The sequence below is a fragment of the Nomascus leucogenys genome, chromosome 5 (assembly GCF_006542625.1).
Source record: "Nomascus leucogenys isolate Asia chromosome 5, Asia_NLE_v1, whole genome shotgun sequence".
In the NCBI taxonomy this organism is placed as follows: domain Eukaryota; kingdom Metazoa; phylum Chordata; class Mammalia; order Primates; family Hylobatidae; genus Nomascus; species Nomascus leucogenys.
Genome location: NC_044385.1, coordinates 65,257,099 through 65,274,313, shown reverse-complemented (window position 1 = coordinate 65,274,313; position 17,215 = coordinate 65,257,099). Strand labels below are relative to the sequence as shown.

The 17,215-nt window shown below is 41.3% G+C and overlaps 1 protein-coding gene and 1 pseudogene across 2 annotated transcripts in view; both read left to right on the top strand.

Moving 5' to 3' along the window:
* The window catches only part of LOC115835179 (striatin-like), a 173,181-nt gene that overhangs the window by 89,337 nt on the left and 66,629 nt on the right, over positions 1 to 17,215 (top strand). The gene's annotated exons all lie outside the window — the stretch shown is intronic.
* Positions 12,722 to 14,359, top strand: LOC115835060 (annotated as a pseudogene).

Here is a 17,215-nt window from a genome sequence, read left to right as displayed (position 1 = left end):
GCAGGAAAGATCTAAAATTGACACCCTAACATCACAATTAAAAGAACTAGAGAAGCAAGAGCAAACACATTCAAAAGCTAGCAGAAGGCAAGAAACAACTAAGATCAGAGCAGAACTGAAGGAAATAGAGACACAAAAAACCCTTCAAAAAATTAATGAATCCAGGAGCTGGTTTTTTGAAAAGACCAACAAAATTGATAGACTGCTAGCAAGACTAATGAAGAAGAAAAGAGAGAAGAATCGAATACATGCAATAAAAAATGATAAAGGGGATATCACCGCCAATCCCACAGAAATACAATCTACCATCAGGGAATACTATAAACACCTCTATGCAAATAAACCAGAAAATCTGGAAGAAATGGATAAATTCCTCAACACATACACTCTCCCAAGACTAAACCAGGAAGAAGTTGAATCTCTGAATAGACCAATAACAGGCTCTGAAATTGAGGCAATAACTAAGAGCTTACCAACCAAAAAAAGTCCAGGACCAGACAGATTCACATCCGCATTCTACCAGAGGTACAAGGAGGAACTGGTACCATTCCTTCTGAAACTATTCCAATCAACAGAAAAAGAGGGAATCCTCCCTAACTCATTTTATGAGGCCAGCATCATCCTGATACTAAAGCCTGGCAGAGACACAACAAAAAAAAGAGAATTTTAGACCAATACCCCTGATGAACATTGATGCAAAAGTCCTCAATAAAATACTGGCAAACTGAATCCAGCAGCACATCAGAAAGCTTATCCACCATGATCAAGTTGGCTTCATCCCTGGGATGCAAGGCTGGTTCAGCATACACAAATCAATAAATGTAATCCAGCATATAAACAGAACCGAAGACAAAAACCACATGATTATCTCAATAGATGCAGAAAAGGCCTTTGGCAAAATTCAACAACGCTTCATGCTAAAAACTCTCAATAAATTAGGTATTGATGGGATGTATATCAAAATAATAAGAGCTTTTTATGACGAACCCACAGCCAATATCATACTGAATGGCCAAAAACTAGAAGCATTCCCTTTGAAAACTGGCACAGGACAGGGATGCCCTCTCTCATCACTCCTATTCAACATAGTGTTGGAAGTTCTGGCCAGGGCAATCAGGCAGGAGAAAGAAATAAAGGGTATTCAATTAGGAAAAGATGAAGTCAAATTGTCCCTGTTTGCAGATGACATGATTGCATATCTAGAAAACCCCATCGTCCCAGCCCAAAATCTCCTTAAGCTGATTAGCAACTTCAGCAAAGTCTCAGGATACAAAATCAATGTACAAAAATCACAAGCATTCTTATACACCAATACCAGACAAACAGAGAGCCAAATCATGAGTGAACTCCCATTCACAATTGCTTCAAAGAGACTAAAATACCTAGGAATCCAACTTACAAGGGATGTAAAGGACCTCTTCAAAGAGAACTACAAACAACTGCTCAATGAAATAAAAGAGGATACAAACAAATGGAAGAACATTCCATGCTCATGGGTAGGAAGAATCAATATGGTGAAAATGGCCATACTGCCCAAGGTAATTCATAGATTCAATGCTATCCCCATCAAGCTACCAATGACTTTCTTCACAGAATTGGAAAAAACTGCTTTAAAGTTAATATTGAACCAAAAAAGAGCCCGCATTGCCATGTCAATCCTAAGCCAAAAGAACAAAGCTGGAGGCATCACACTGCCTGCTTCAAACTATACTACAAGGCTACAGTAACCAAAAAAGCATGGAACTGGTACCAGAACAGAGATATAGACCAATGGAAAAAAACAGTGCCCTCAGAAATAATACCACATATCTACAACTATCTGGTCTTTGACAAACCTGACAAAAGTAAGAAATGGGGAAAGAATTCCCTATTTAATAAATCCTGCTGGGAAAACTGGCTAGCCATATGTAGAAAGCTGAAACTGGATCCCTGCCTTACGCCATACACAAAAATTAATTCAAGATGGATTAAAGACTTAAATGTTAGATCTAAAACCAAAAAAACCCTAGAAGAAAACCTAGGTAATACCATTCAGGACATAGGCATGGGCACTGATTGTGTTTTAAAAGGTGAGGATATGAGATTTGAGAGGGGCCAGAGGCAAAATGATATGTTTTGGCTGTGTTCCCACCAAATCTCATCTTGAATTGTGGTTCCCATAATCTCCATGTTTCATGGGAGGTACCTCGTGGGAGATGATTAGATTAGGAGGGTGGTCCCTCCATGCTTTCTTCAATATAGTGAGTGAGTTCTCCCAAGATCTGATGGTTTTATAAAGGGCTTAACCCTTTGCTCGGCTCTCATTCTCTCTCCTGCCACATTGTAAAGAGTTGCCATCCACCAAGATTGTAGTTGCCTGAGGCTTCCTCAGCCATGCTGAACTGTGAGTCAATTAAACCTCTTTCCTTTATAAATTACCCAGTCTCGGGTATGTCTTTATTAGCAGCATGAGAACAGACTAACACACCACCCCACTGCATCTTTGCTGATTTGGAGCTCTCAGCTGCAGAGCCTTGGAAGAAATGCAGAACAGCCAGCTCTGCAGGTGGGGGGTGCTGGCCTTCTGCCCCATCCCAGGTCTCAGAGGGCCCAGCTGAGTCCCAGGAAGCTTCAGCACCCAAAGTCTCTTGGTGGTGTGTCCACCCCTGCAGCCACCATCTCTGTCTTGGGCATGGCCACCAGCCCAGTTCCTTCCCCCACCTGCCTCTGGAGTCCTACAATCTCTGAGACTTGGGCCCTGGGTGCATGCCACCCAGCAGGGGTCCAGTCAAGGAGGCTCTATTGAGCATCTAAAAATCCAGGGTGCCCAGTTAAATTTGAATTCAGATGAACAAAGAATAATGTTTGGGTCTAAGTATGTCCCATGCAATATTTAGGACATATACACCCTAACAATTTAATCACTGTTGGTGTGAAATTCAGAGATAAATGGGCATCCTGTATTTTATCTGGCAACCCTAGCAGACAATGTGTGTGGAAAAAAATAAAATAAGGAACCTGGAAACCAGCACAGGAGACTGATGGGCAGGAGCTGAGGATGGATTCCACTCTGTGGGGCTGCAGCAGCCAGGAGGCCTGGGCTGTCCACAGGGTCTTCCCTCAGGGCTCAGCCTAAACACAATGGTGTAACCATCGTCATAAAGAAAAACAGATTTAATGACCTACGATTCACATCCCATACAGTTAACCCACTTGAAAGTTAAAATTCAACGTTCATTAGTAAATTCACAGATATGTGCGGCCATAACCACAAACAATTTTAGAACATTTTCATCATCTCAAAAAATAAAACCCTATACCCTTTCATTATCACCCCCATCCCTCCCATCCATCAGCCCCCAGTCACCACTGAGGGTCCCATCCCTCAGCCCCTGATTCCACACTCTCTGCAGATCTATCTGTTCTGGACATTTGACATAAATTGAATCAGACTCTATGTGGCCTTTTCGGCCTGGCTGTGTTCCCAACACATCATGTTTTCAAGGTCCAGCCCCATTGAAGTGGGTGTCACTGCTTCGTTCTGTGAAAAGGAAATGCATCTTGGGACACCAAAATCACATAGCCTGGGTAAAAGTCAAGCTGGGAACTATGTCAGGCTAACCGGCCTCCCATTTAATTCTTAAGATAGATGCAAAGATTTTTTAAAAGCTGCATACCTCCTTTAAAAAAAACTTCTTAAAATAATTAAGGTTATTACATCCGTGTAACTTTCTATGTGTTCTTTTAAAGCCCTTGTATGGTTAAGTTGCAGGGCTTTGACTCATGGGCCTAAAAAGAACTCAAGTTTCTGCTGAATGTTAAATACTGACAGTGGTTAAATCCTCACCTTCAGACCCAGTAGAAGATGCCAAACAAAATAAAGTGCGTTTGTGAGACACAGGGCCAGAAATTAAAACTATTCAGCTCCTCAATACCCAGGCACTGTCACGGAAGAGTGGGCACATGAGGGTGTAAGGGCTGATTTTGAGAAATAAGTAAGTTTACTTTCTCTATAAATTAACCACTAATGTTGAAGGCACACTGACCAGCATATGAGCCCCAGGTCAAATTAACAAGCTTTTCTTGGGACATTAATCCATTCGCTTTGTTTTGTTTTGTTTAAACTTTTATTTTAAGTTCAGGGGTACATGTTCAGGTTTGTTACATTGGTAAACCTGTGTCATGGTGGTTTGTTGTACAGATTGTTTCATCACCCAGGAATTAAGCCTGGGATCCGTAAGTTATTTTTCCTGATCTTCTTCCTCCCACCCTCCAACCCCTGATAGGCCCCAGTGTCTGATGTTCCCCTGTATGTGTCCTTTGATACATCATAATATTCTGTGAAAAGAGAATTGGCAGGGTGCGGCGACTCACACCTGTAATCCCAGCACTTTGGGAGGCCGAGGCGGGCAGATCACGAGGTCAGGAGATCCAGACCATCCTGGCTAACATGGTAAAACCCCATCTCTACTAAAAACACAAAAAGTTAGCCGGGCTTGGTGGCAAGCGCCTGTAGTCCCAGCTACTCAGGAGGCTGAGGCAGAAGAATAGCATGAACCCAGGAGGCAGAGATTGCAGTGGGCCGAGATCGCGCCACTGCACTCCAGCCTGGACAACAGAGCAAGACTCAGTCTCAAAAAAAAAAAAAGAACAAAAAAAAGAAAAGAGGTGCTTATTTTATTTACTCTTCTGTCTTCTACAATATGTAACACAAGTTCTGCCTGCAATAAATGCTAAAATTATAAATAAAAATCTGACCTTGTGCCAAAAAATGTTATAACCTCAATATTTCTTTTCTCATATTATTGTACATCTTGCCTCTTTCAAGTATTCTGTATTTCATTTATTACACTTTTGCCATCATTTAAAACCATACATATCTAATACAGAGAAGGACAATGGCACTATAAGTTACTTCAGAGTGCAAGCAACAATTCCCTTATTTTTATGTCAGTAAATATTATTAAGACTAATTTGAAAATAGAGTTAAATGTTATATCATCAATAATACGGTTTTTAATAGATCCACCCTGTAGCTTGTAGTGTAAAAAATAAGAATCTACATGTGATTTCCTTCTTAGAAAGATATGCAAGTAGACTCTTACAGGATTGTTTAACTGATGTTTTCAACAATCATTACATTAAATAATATTCTAAAATATAATAATCATCTAAGAAATGAATACACCTCAGTTAAAAGAAGACAAATGACCAGACAATAAGGGCGGGTCCATCAGCTGCTGATGGATAAACACATCGTGGCATGCTTATATTATGGGGTATTTCTCAGCAATAACAAAGAAGCCTCCAGAAGTATGACTGAGTATATCTTGGGTGGCTGAAATCAGGGACTTCCCAGCATCCCAGATCTAGACCCAAAGTGGTTCTTTCATTGTGTGTTTATGAGATTTTTAAAATTTGAGTATTTCCATATCTAAGAAACCAGAGACTCTACCTACATGATCTTCAGGTGATCCAGTGTGGTGTGTGAAGAAGCTGCCAATAGATTACTCATTGGTTCAGACATGGTTACTGGAAAAGTATGTAATAAATCCCATTCCTGAACTGCCATTATTATGCCTCCTAGAAAGACAGGGCAAGATCTGTCTTGGAGTGTGAGGAAGAGGGAAGTTTTTTCTAATCTCATTTTTGGGAAATATCACAGTAGGAACAGTTGTGTACAAAGCTTTTCTACTGGTTATCCACATTTTCTTTGTCTACCTCAGGTTGAGGTACATAGTGTTCCACACACGATGAAGAAAAGAAAGCAAAGGCTCAACCACAAATTATAAGTGTAAATGAAACATCATTTCTGATTGCCTAAATTGTCCCTCTTGTTCAAGATATCCTTGGTTGTCTTACATGAGTTCACATAAGGCTTCTTTCCCTTCTTCACAATTTTATGATGTTCTTGCTGCTTCTCTCCTTACTTGCGACATGTGGTTCTACGTTTCTAAAGTGGCATGGTCTTCTACTTTCAAGCTGCTGGTTTTCAGTGGAATGTCCAGAAACCCAGGGTTTCAGTTGACATGGGCATTTTTAGGACATCACCACCCTAAAAACTTGTTGCATGATCCTGGAGTGGATCAAAGGACAATCTGAAGGACACACACAGCAGTTTGGTTTGGATCATCCCTTTGTTCTTGATGGCATACAGGTGCTTTTTGAGAATTGATCTTTTGTAGGAGCCATTTTTCTGGGGTAAGAGGTGACATGACTCCCAAACAATGAAGAGTTTTAGCTGATGTTGCCAGCTTATGCCTTGACTGTGTCCATTCACTGCAACTGGAGAGACTGTTTAGCTTAGATCCCTTGGTTCATTCCATTGCCCTTGTGATCTGAGTCATGTTTGAGACACAGATGTGTCATGTTCTTTTCTTTCATTGGTTCATCCATTCAACAGATCTTTTCAGGTTGTATTATGTGTCAGGAGTTGTTCTAGTCTCCAGAGATAATAAATCTGTGGTATCATAGAAACCCCTCTGCACTCATGGATTCTATCTACATCCTTCATGGTGAATATGATCCAGATGCAAAGAAGAATGTATAACACTTTCGATTTTTATAAATAGTAATGGGTAAAGTATATCAGTAGGCAGGGGTGGTTGTAGATAGTGTGGACAGGCAACGCTCCACTGGAAGGGAAACATTTCAGTTAAAATATAAAAGATATACAGGAGCGAGTTGTGTGGCTATCTATACGTAGACAAAAAATCTTCCTAACTATATTAGAATTTATTCATTCTACTGTTGACAAACATTTGGATACATTCCCCGTTTTAGCCATTATAAATAAAGCTGCCATGATTATAAGGATGCATTTCTATGGATATATATTTACAGGAACGTTGCTTAGTCACAGGGGAAACATCTGTTTGACTTAAATAAATACTTAAATAAAGTTTTTTCTAAATGATTGCAGACATTCACTATGTTTTGAGCATTCTCCAATTGCCCCACACATTCTTCCATAGCATAATTTGAAATAATTTTATTGAGGTTCAATTTACATTCCTTAAAATTCATCAAGTATGAATGGTTTGAAAAATTTTACACATTATGATTTCAAAATATGTTACATGTGACTGTATAATCACTACCACAAAAATGACATAGAACATTTCCATCACCATGAAAAGTTCAATCTGGTCCTTTTCATTAAATTATCTCCTTGTACATGATGCCTGTGACAAAATTATTATATTTCATTTACTATATTTGCCTTTTGAAAAATTTCACATAATTGTGATATTAACATTTATGTAGTGTTTAGTGTCTTATTCTGTTAACTCATAGTAATTCCTTTGGAATCATGCAAGTTGTACATATCAGTAATTTCTTACTTGTTATTTGCTGAGAAATAGTCCATTGTATGGGCACACCACGTGTTTATCCATCAGCAGCTAATGGACCTTGACCATTAATGTTTGTCAGGTCATTTGTCTTCTTTTAACTGAGTTATAGGAATTACGTACATACAAATCTGAATACCAATATTTATTAAATATATGTATTTCAATATTTCTCTCAGGATATGGCTGTCAATTTATTTGTTAACAGTGTCTTATGAAGAGTAGATTTATACATTTTATTTTATGTTTTCTGCATGTGTGTCCTATCTAAGAAACCATTTCCTATCCCAGGGTCACAATACATTTCTCCTATGCTTTTCTCATACAAAATATATAATTTTTTCTATTCCACTTAGATCTCAAATTCATTTGAAGTTAATTTTTAGATGTACTTTGATGAATCAATATTCACACACTTACATATGGGAATTCAATTTCTCCAAGAATATTTATGTAAATATCTATTCTTCCCTTTGAATTGTCTTTATACAATCATTGATAAAAAATTATATATGTGTATAAATACATACATCTACATACACACATATATAGTATGTGTTTATATATGTATGTGTGTGTGTGTATATATGTATATATGCCTGAGCTTCCTATATTATTATAATTATTTATAATTATTTCCTTAGGTAATAACACACTGTTGTAAATACTGTCATTTTATAGTATTTATTTCAGATAATATGTCTCTGAATGTGACTGTTTTTCATTACTGTTTTCACTAATTTAGGTTCTTTGTATTTTCAATGTACTTTAAAAATTGGCTTATCAAGTTTTACAAAGCTCTTTGCTGAAATTTTACTGAATTATGTTGATGCTGTATATTAATTTGGGGAAAACTTACATATTAATTATATTGAATATTCTGATATGTGAACATGATAGCTCTATATTTGGGTATTCTTTAATTTTCCTCAGTACTTTCTTGAGGTTTTTCAGGGTAAGGTTCGATTTCTACTGACAGTCTATAAAAATACACATTGACTTTTCATGTATTTGGCTTATATACTGTGGCTTCACTAAACTCATCTATTAGTTTTAGTAACGATTTCTAGACATGTTTGGATTTTCCTATTTTACAAATTATTGAGAGATTGAGAGATGGAAGTGGTTGGGTGTAGAGGGAGTCTGGTAAGATGGTGGAATAGTAGGTTCCTAGCCCTGATTCCCTTGAAGAAACATCTAGTTGGCAACTACCTACAGGAAAGAATGCTTTTGTGAGAACTCCAAATACCAGTGTGAGATTGCAACACCCAAAAGAGCTCAAAAGCAAACACAGACTCATTAAAAAGGATAAGAGGAATGATTTTACTTTGTTTGCTTTACCACTTCCATATCCAGAACAATACTGTGCTGAGAAGGATACCCTCAGCCCATTATTTTTCCACTGGGAGAAAAGTAGATCAAAGTGGATATTCAACATCTATTTGGGGAGTGCTGCCTGATGGGCACACTTCTGCTTTGCCTCAAAATGAACACTGGAAGAATTTTAATACTTAGATCACTTGAAGATAACTATGACCAAAGAAAAGGGGTGAAACATTCAGTGACTGGTGCATACAAATCTCAGTGTGCTCCACAATGCTTCAAGTGGCCTCACGGAACAAAGCTATCAAATCAGGGGGATTAAAACCAGCAGACATCTCTGACCATGAGGCACTGCCAGGTGGCCAAATCCATCAACAGGCTCAACCACCTGACCGAACAAGAACACCAGGCCACACTTAATGGTGAAGGACTTTTCCTGCTGAAGCCAACCTGTAAAGATTAGAGAAAGTGACCATCTTCTCAAACATACTTATAGCAGCACAAGTCCACAAGAATCATGAAGAATCAGGAAAACATGACACAATTTAAGTAAACCGATAAAGCTTCAATAATGGACCCTAAAAAAATAGAAATTGACAAAGTGCCTTTAAAAATTGGAAGTAATTATTATAGATCATAAGCTCAGTGAACTATATGAGAACACATATAGACAGCTAAACAAAATTAGGAAAGCAATACATAAATAAAATCAGAAGTTACACAAATAAATAGAAACCATAAAAATAAACACAGAAATGTTAATGGTGAAGAATATAATGACTAAACTGAAAAATTTAATAGAGTGTTTTAACAGCAGATTCAGTCATGAAGAGGAAATAGCAAAGTTGGAAACAGGTATCTTGAAATTATCCTGTCAGAGGTGCAAAAAACAAAAAAAAATAGCAAAAGATAAAGAGTAAAAAAAAAATCTATGGGACTTATAAAACATCATCAAATAAAGCAATATATGCATTATGTGGAAACAAGAAGATGAAATAGAGGCAGGAATAGAAACTTATTTTAAGAAATACTGACTGCGAATTTGCTGAATTTGAGGTGGGAGGTGGACATCCAGACTCACGAAGTTCAAGAGCCCTTAAGTAGGTTGAACATGAAGAACCTCACACCAAGACATATTCTAATAAAACTGTCAAAAGTCAAAGGCAAAAAGTGAATTTTAAAAGCAGAAAGAGAAAATCAACTCATCACATAACTATCAGCGCAATTCTCAGAAGAAACCTTTCAGGACAGGGCAGAATGGGATAATATATTCAAAGTATTGAAAGAAAAGCTTCTATTTAAGAACACTTATATTTGCTAAAACTCTCCTTCAAAATAAAGGAAAGACAAAAACGTTCCTTTATATTTCCTTTGACTCAATTTATACTACAAGGATACAGTAACCAAAACAGCATTTTGCTGGTATAAAAATAAACACATAGTCCAATGGTACAGAATGAAGAATCTAGAAATACAGCCAAACGATAACAACCTTTGACAAATCAGACAAAAACATGCACATACATAATAAATGGTGCTGAGAAAATTGGGTGGCCACGTGTAGAGGAATGAAACTCACCATATCTAAAGATTAACTCCCGGTTGATTAGAGACTAAATCTAAGACCTGAAACCATAAAATTCTAGAAGAAAACCTAGCAAAAAACTCACAATAAACCACAGAGGAAACAGACATTATATAGAATAGGAAAAAAATTCAAACTATACTTACGATTAAGCAGTAATCTGCAGACTCTGCAGGGAACTAAAAAAATCAGCAAGAAAAAAGAATCATTAAAAAATGGGGAAACTGCCCTTTAACTTTGGCTTTTATTAAGAGGAAGGACTGGAAAGACCTCATATTTTTATCAGCATTTAGATAAGGGAGAAATATAATTTTAATAAAAATAAATGCAAAATAATATACTTGAATAATGGTATTCTACATATGCTTGTATACATACATGTATGTACGTACATACGTACATAAACATACAATGGAATGATATTTATTCATACAACAGAATAAAATGCTGTCATTACTGTCAACATTGATGATCCTGGAGGATATTATATTAAGTGAAATAAGCCAGGTGCAGAAAGAAAAATGCTGCATTATCTCATGCATATGAGGGATCTAAACAAGTTGGTCTCATAGAAGTAGAGAGTAGAATGGTGGTTACCAAAGGCTGGAGTGGTTAGAGAGGGGAACAGGATGGGGAGATGTTGGTCAGAGGACACATAGTTACAATTAGATAGATAAAATAAATTTCAAGAAATCTATTGTATAGCAAGGTGGCTGCAGTTACTGATGATATGTTGCATTCTAGAAAATTGCAACTAGAGTGGATAAGTGTTCTCACAACAACAATGATAGCTATGTTAAATAATGCATTTGTTATTAGCTAGATTTAGATTTAACCATTCAACAATCTATATGTGGAATGTTCAAAACATCATGCTGTATGTAATAAAATCATCCAATGTCATCTTAAATTTTAAAAAGTCAAAAAGCATGCTTAGAAAAATTATTATTCAAGCTAGCATTGAATATGTAGCTAAATATGTTTGGGGGTAAGGACAATTAAAATGATTTCAAAAGTAATAACACAGAGATTTCATTACCAATAGTAGCTACGTAAGAGTACACTTCAAGAATAAAAAGTATTTTCCTGTGTGAAGGTAAAATGAGAACAAAGGAGTGAGAGACATGCCTTGGGAATATCAAATCCTGGTGGACACTGCACTGAAGGAACCACATAGTTCTTGCACCAGCGCAGAAGTGTGACATGATCTGACCTAGTATTGAGTTGCAATGAGACTTCAGGAGTCAAGGATGGAAGCAGAGACCAGCTTGGGGGAGAGAGAGGATGGGGACTCAGACCAGGTGATGAGCAGCCATGGAGAGTGAGAAGCAACTGAATTCTTGTTTCTCAAATGTGGGGCCCACGGGATGTGGGCGTGAAATGGTGAGTGTGGTGGCCTGGATAGCTAACTGAAAGGATGGAGGTGCTGTTGGGGGAGCAAGTCCAGGGAGAAGGATGCAGTGTGAACAGCCTGTGCGCAGCACTTAGAGCTTCCCCTCCAGCCGTGTGTCAGGGGGAGCTTGCCTCTATGCCTTTGCACATGCCAGCCTGGGTTCCCAGAAGGCTTCTCCTGCCCTGACAGAAAAACTCCAACTGCCTTCTCAATGGTCCCAACGGTGACTCTGTCCTTGTACCCCCACGCCTATCTATCCCTCTTTGCTTCGTGCACACACTGGACCTCACACATGTTGCACAGCCTTTACCGTATTGTGTCCCAGAAGGCACCCCAGAAGTCAGGATGGAGCGGCATGAGTTCCTCAACCCGGTGTTTATCAGAATGCCTGCACCTCAGTGATCCCCACATGGCAGGGGCTCACCCAGTGCCTGGCTGGGGACCTGCTGGAATCCTAGCTCTGCTATTCACAGGTCTGGCCGCCCTGGACCGCTTACCCCGCCCCCACGGACCTCAGTCTCTGCACCTGTCAAATGGGTGTGCTCTTTCTCCACCCCACCTCTGAGGGTCTTACGGGGACGGCACCACGCCCAGGATCCCGAAAACCGCGGGCAGCGCACCCTCTGCTGGGAGGTGATGGGGTCTTCGCCCACACCCTTTCCGTGCATCAGTTGGCGCCGGGGGAAGGCAAAGCCAAAGGGAGGCGGAGGGACTGCTGGCGACTGTCCACTTCCTGGGAAGTGGATTCATTTTGCAGTTAATGCTCACCTTGACTGTGGAAGGGGCCGGCGTAGACCATTTTACTGAGCACCTGCTAGTTTCTTGTTACGGATACGTTACCTGCTATCACCCCTATTTGTTTAAGAGAAATAAGCGACTCATTGAAAGGGGTGTGGGTCCTGGAGAGGAAGGGAAAGGTGGGCCGGGCATGTACCGGTGAAGCAAGGGGGATGTGTCTCAGGAATGGCTGAAGTCCTGATCTGCCTACACTGTATACACTGCGGCTGGGGTTGAATTGGTCTCCGTCCCCGCTCAGTTTGGGAGGATCTTGACCAGACCCTGCCACCCAAGGGCTTTGATTCCTGGTCTATGAATGGGGGTGGCACTCCCAGCCCTCCGCTTGCTGGGCTGAAGCGCCCCCGCCCATGGGGTGTGACAACTTCTGGCCACGGCCACGAGGGGGCGCGCGAGGCTGCCGCTGGCCGCAACACGGAGCTGCATTCTGGCAGCCCAGGCTCCAGCACCAGAGAGGCTGAGGTTTCCGTGGGTCTCCGTCTCCTTTTCGGGGGGCGGGATGAGCGGAACCTTGCACGTCAGGCTCAGAAGCCCCAGGAGCTGGAGCCTGAGGAGCTGCTGGGGCCCTGCCCAGCGCTGACCGGCCTGGCAGCCGGTCCCAGTGCGACCCGTGAGGGGAGGGTGCTTGGGCTCCTGGTGGCCAGCGGCACCTGCTTCCTGGGCCACTGGCTCTGGCAAGTGCTGGGGGCGCCGCGGGGAGGCGTCGCGGGACTGTGGGGTCCCGGGGCGGGGAGGGCCCTGCTGGTCGCTAAGGGATCCCGGGCGCTCCAGTGGACCTCCTGCAAGCTTTGGCTCTGCCACCCGCCACTTGAACCCCTGGTTTTCCTTTCCAGAGCTAGAGGGATTGATCCCAGCTCTTGTGGTGAAGACATGGAAGCCAGTGCTCAGGAGCTGGGAGATGAAACGTGGCCTGTTGAGAGAACTGCAGTGACTGAGAGCAACGTGAGGTTACGGCGCGCAGCAGTTTCATGAGCTGCAGACAATTGCTCTGGAGGCTTTGGTTCTGTGTTTACTGTGTGAAGAGGGAGGATGCATCGCATTAGGTGATCAGAAAAGCCTTAGGCCCATTCTGCGTGAGCAAAGCGCTCTGAGAGGAACACAGGCTCTACTGCAGTGCCTGGATGGCTTCCTCATGCAGCTCCGTATTTCTCTGCCTGGGCAGAAGATGGTGCTGTGCTTACACAGGATGAATATTGTCATAGTGGAAGTTTAGCTGATGCTGAAGTGAAAACTGCGGAGTCATGAGTTACTTCAAAGAAGCAGAGTTGAAGGGTCTCCTTTTGCAAGATAGCCGGGGCTTGACCTATATTCATTTAATGTCTTTGGTTCACAAGGATACAAAATCTAGTAGTATTTTTACATCTCAAGTCTCAATCCCAGATGCTGCCTCTGAAGAATACGAAGATGACTGGGGATCCAACAAAATTATGTTAAACACAGGTGATCTTGGACGTGTAACAAGGATCTCTAGTCCACAGTTTGAAGAGGGTGATAGTCGTTTTCCTGCAAATGAAGGTTTGCAGGAGAATTATACCCATCTACCCGAGGAGATGTGCTGCTGGTGCTGAACCTCTTTCCAGAAATAGAGACCAGTGCATGAATTCACACAGGCCAGGTTACCTTGATACCACAAGTGCTTTCCTGAGAGTTTACAGAGTTGATAAAAGTTATGATTCCTCCAGATCCGGAGAGAAGACCTTCAGCAATGGCTCTGGTAAGCATTCGGTACTGCTGTCTGCTTCTAGAAAGAGGACAGAATGGTAACAAATAGAATTGAAGCCTGGAAAGTTCAAAAATTTACTTTTAGAAGAATAACTCAAGGAAGCACAGATGGCAGAGGCTGCAGCTGAAACAGAGCTCTGTGCTGCCGTGACAGCCACCGTGTCCAGCACCCAGAATAATGGGCCATTCAGCCTAGTGGAAGGCACATGAGCCGCACCATCAACCTTCCTGCATAGTGACCTACTCATGTCTCACCTCCTCCAGAAACTGTGACAAGAGGAAGCTAGGTTGAAATCACTGCTGGAATCTCGTTTGTAATTACTTTCACTATTGGTATCAGTAGTTTTACTGCTTGGGAATTTTACTTGTGAATTACAGTTGAAAGCTGCATTTTTACCCATGTCAGACTTTCGTCTGATCTTACCAGTCTTTCCTCTGCAGGATGGCAGTCACTGTTGGGTATTACACCATCCTGTCCAGGGTTAGCCGCTGTGGGGGTGTGCTGCTTATAGCTTGCTGTTGCGTTGTAATAAAAGATATCTTTCCCTGTAGTGACTTGTAAGAAGAACTCAAGGGCGTTGTTACAAAAATATTGTCCCTTCAAAAAGAGAAAAGCTAAAAGACTCATTACTACTCAGCCTTCAATACACCTGTGTGTCAACCTTGTATTTCTTTTTTTATACAAAACTGTAAAATATACTTTTAGGTCCAACTGTTAGTGATTTGTAAGCATTGCATGAAGCCTGAGATGATAATTCTGTGGAAGCCTTGCCTTGGGAATTTGCTGTCTTTGCTGTAAGCTTGTAGCATTAAATAAACATTGTAGTTAACAGGCTTTCTCTTTGAAACAATTATGTAAATGTACAGCTGTTCTTGAGGAACTTTGAAGTTAGTGCATTGAAAAATGTTCCTTTCCCTTCCCTTGTAATGCTATATTAATGAAGTATAATAATTACTGGTTTTGTAATTTTTTTTCTGGTAATGTTCTTCTCTGACTTTTTAAAAATGTCCCCTTCCTCCTCCCAAGTTTTATACTAGACTGTGTGGTTAGTCTGATTCTAAATGTTTTGCCTGTTTTCTCCTCAATATTCATGTATATAAATTGATCCTGGTGATCCTGTACATGACTGCTTGAAATGCCAGAATGATTTCTGACATTCCAGGTTTTTCACAAAATATATTTTATTTGTGATTAGTCATTTGACTAATAATACCAGCTAAAAGATGTTGCAAAAAATAAAATTTAAAAAATGGCTGAGCGTGGTGGTTCACACCCGTAATCCTAGCATTTTGGGAGGCTGAGGCGGGCGGATCACGAGGTCAGGAAATCGAGACCATCCTGGCTAACACGGTGAAACCCCGTCTCTACTATAATACAAAAAATTAGCCGGGTGTGGTTGCAGGAGCCTATAGTCCCAGCTATTCATGAGGCTGAGGCAGGAGAATGGCGTGAACCCAGGAGGCGGAGCTTGTAGTGAGTGGAGATCGCGCCACTGCACTCCAGCCTGAGTGACAGAGCGAGACTCCATCTCAAAAATAAAATAAAATAAAATAATAAAATAAAATGAAATAAAATAAAATAAAATAATAACAATAAAAAGAATTTGTGTCTTGTTTGTTTCCTCATTAATGTTGGTTGAAAGCACTTGTCTTTGACTTGTGTTTTATTAACATTGATTGACATATTAAAAGTCCCTCTGAGCTTACCTTAATTGTCTAAAAAAATGTAAGAAAAACGGCCTGTGGGAAGTACTACTAGGCAGAGGGGCTGGTGTGAGCACATGCTGGGCAGGAGGGAAGAGGTAATGACCAGGAACAGCAAAATCCCCAAACCCAGAAAGTCAGGGAGCCAAATGAAAGCCTTTCATCCTGTATCAGCCACCTAACTCCATCGACACTCCAAGCGAACATTCTCTTTTACAGATACTAATTGTCCTGTTTTTTTCTGCAATCCTGTAAAGGAATCTGATTTCTCCCATTAGCCTTTCACAGGACTAAAATTTCACATTAGAATGCTATTCTTTAGAAGGCACCTTCCTAGATTAGGCTGCAAGGAGATTGAGAAAGTTACTGTCAGTCGCTTATACCCCACAGGGACATTAATTCACCAGAGTTTTGGTAGGGGTAGTAGAGGAGGTCATTAGAAGCAGGTCTGGTTGCTGCACAGAGTGTAAAGAGGGCAGAAGGCCTCTTTACACCTTGGCCTGGAGATAGCTCCAATCCTGGGAGGTACTGTTATTATCCCCATTTTACAGAGGAGGAAACTGAGACACAGGCAGGTAATGTGACCAAGACCATGTTGCCTCGCAGTAGAGGAGCTAGGACCTAAACCCAGGCAGCCTGCCTTGCCATCAGAGCTCTCCCCCATAACCTCATGCTGCCGTTAAGCAGGATTGCCCTATGGCCAGGGGCACAGCCTCTGGGTTCACATTCCAGCTGCTCTACCATTTCCAGCTGTGTGACTTTGGGCAAGTTACTTGTCTGTGCTCAGTGTCCTCTGCAAAGTGGGTACAGCAATGCCTGCCTCATGGAATCCCTTAAGTGAGTTAATAGCTGTAACATGCTTAGAATGGTGCTGTGCGCATCGTCACCATCCAGTACATATGGACTATCATGCCTGAATCCCAGATGCACACATATCCTTGAAGGGTCTAAAATCCAGGATCCTGAAATGCCTGGCAGTGGGATCCTGAAATCCTCTGGTAGCATTCTAACATCTTTTGGCTGCAAAATTATATCCTGCTTCCCAGGGCTAGAAGGTGTGGGATCACCTGCTCACCCAGTTCAGCCCCAAAGTAGGCAAAGAAGGTTTTGTCACAGGCTTGCCTGAGGCCCAGCCCCTCTAACCTCCCCTTGTCCCTCCCTTGCATGCTCCCTCACCCAGATTTACACATGCACTCCAGGCCTTCTGGGCCCAAAGGGAAGGAGAGAGGGTGGGGAGTGGGTGCACAGGTCCACTGAAGCATGCTGCCTCCAGCCCTGCTGAACTGGTGGGTCCAGGGAATGGGTCTGGAGCTGAAGGGGTCTTGCTCTCTCTTTAACTTTAAGCCTTGATTTGCAGTGATC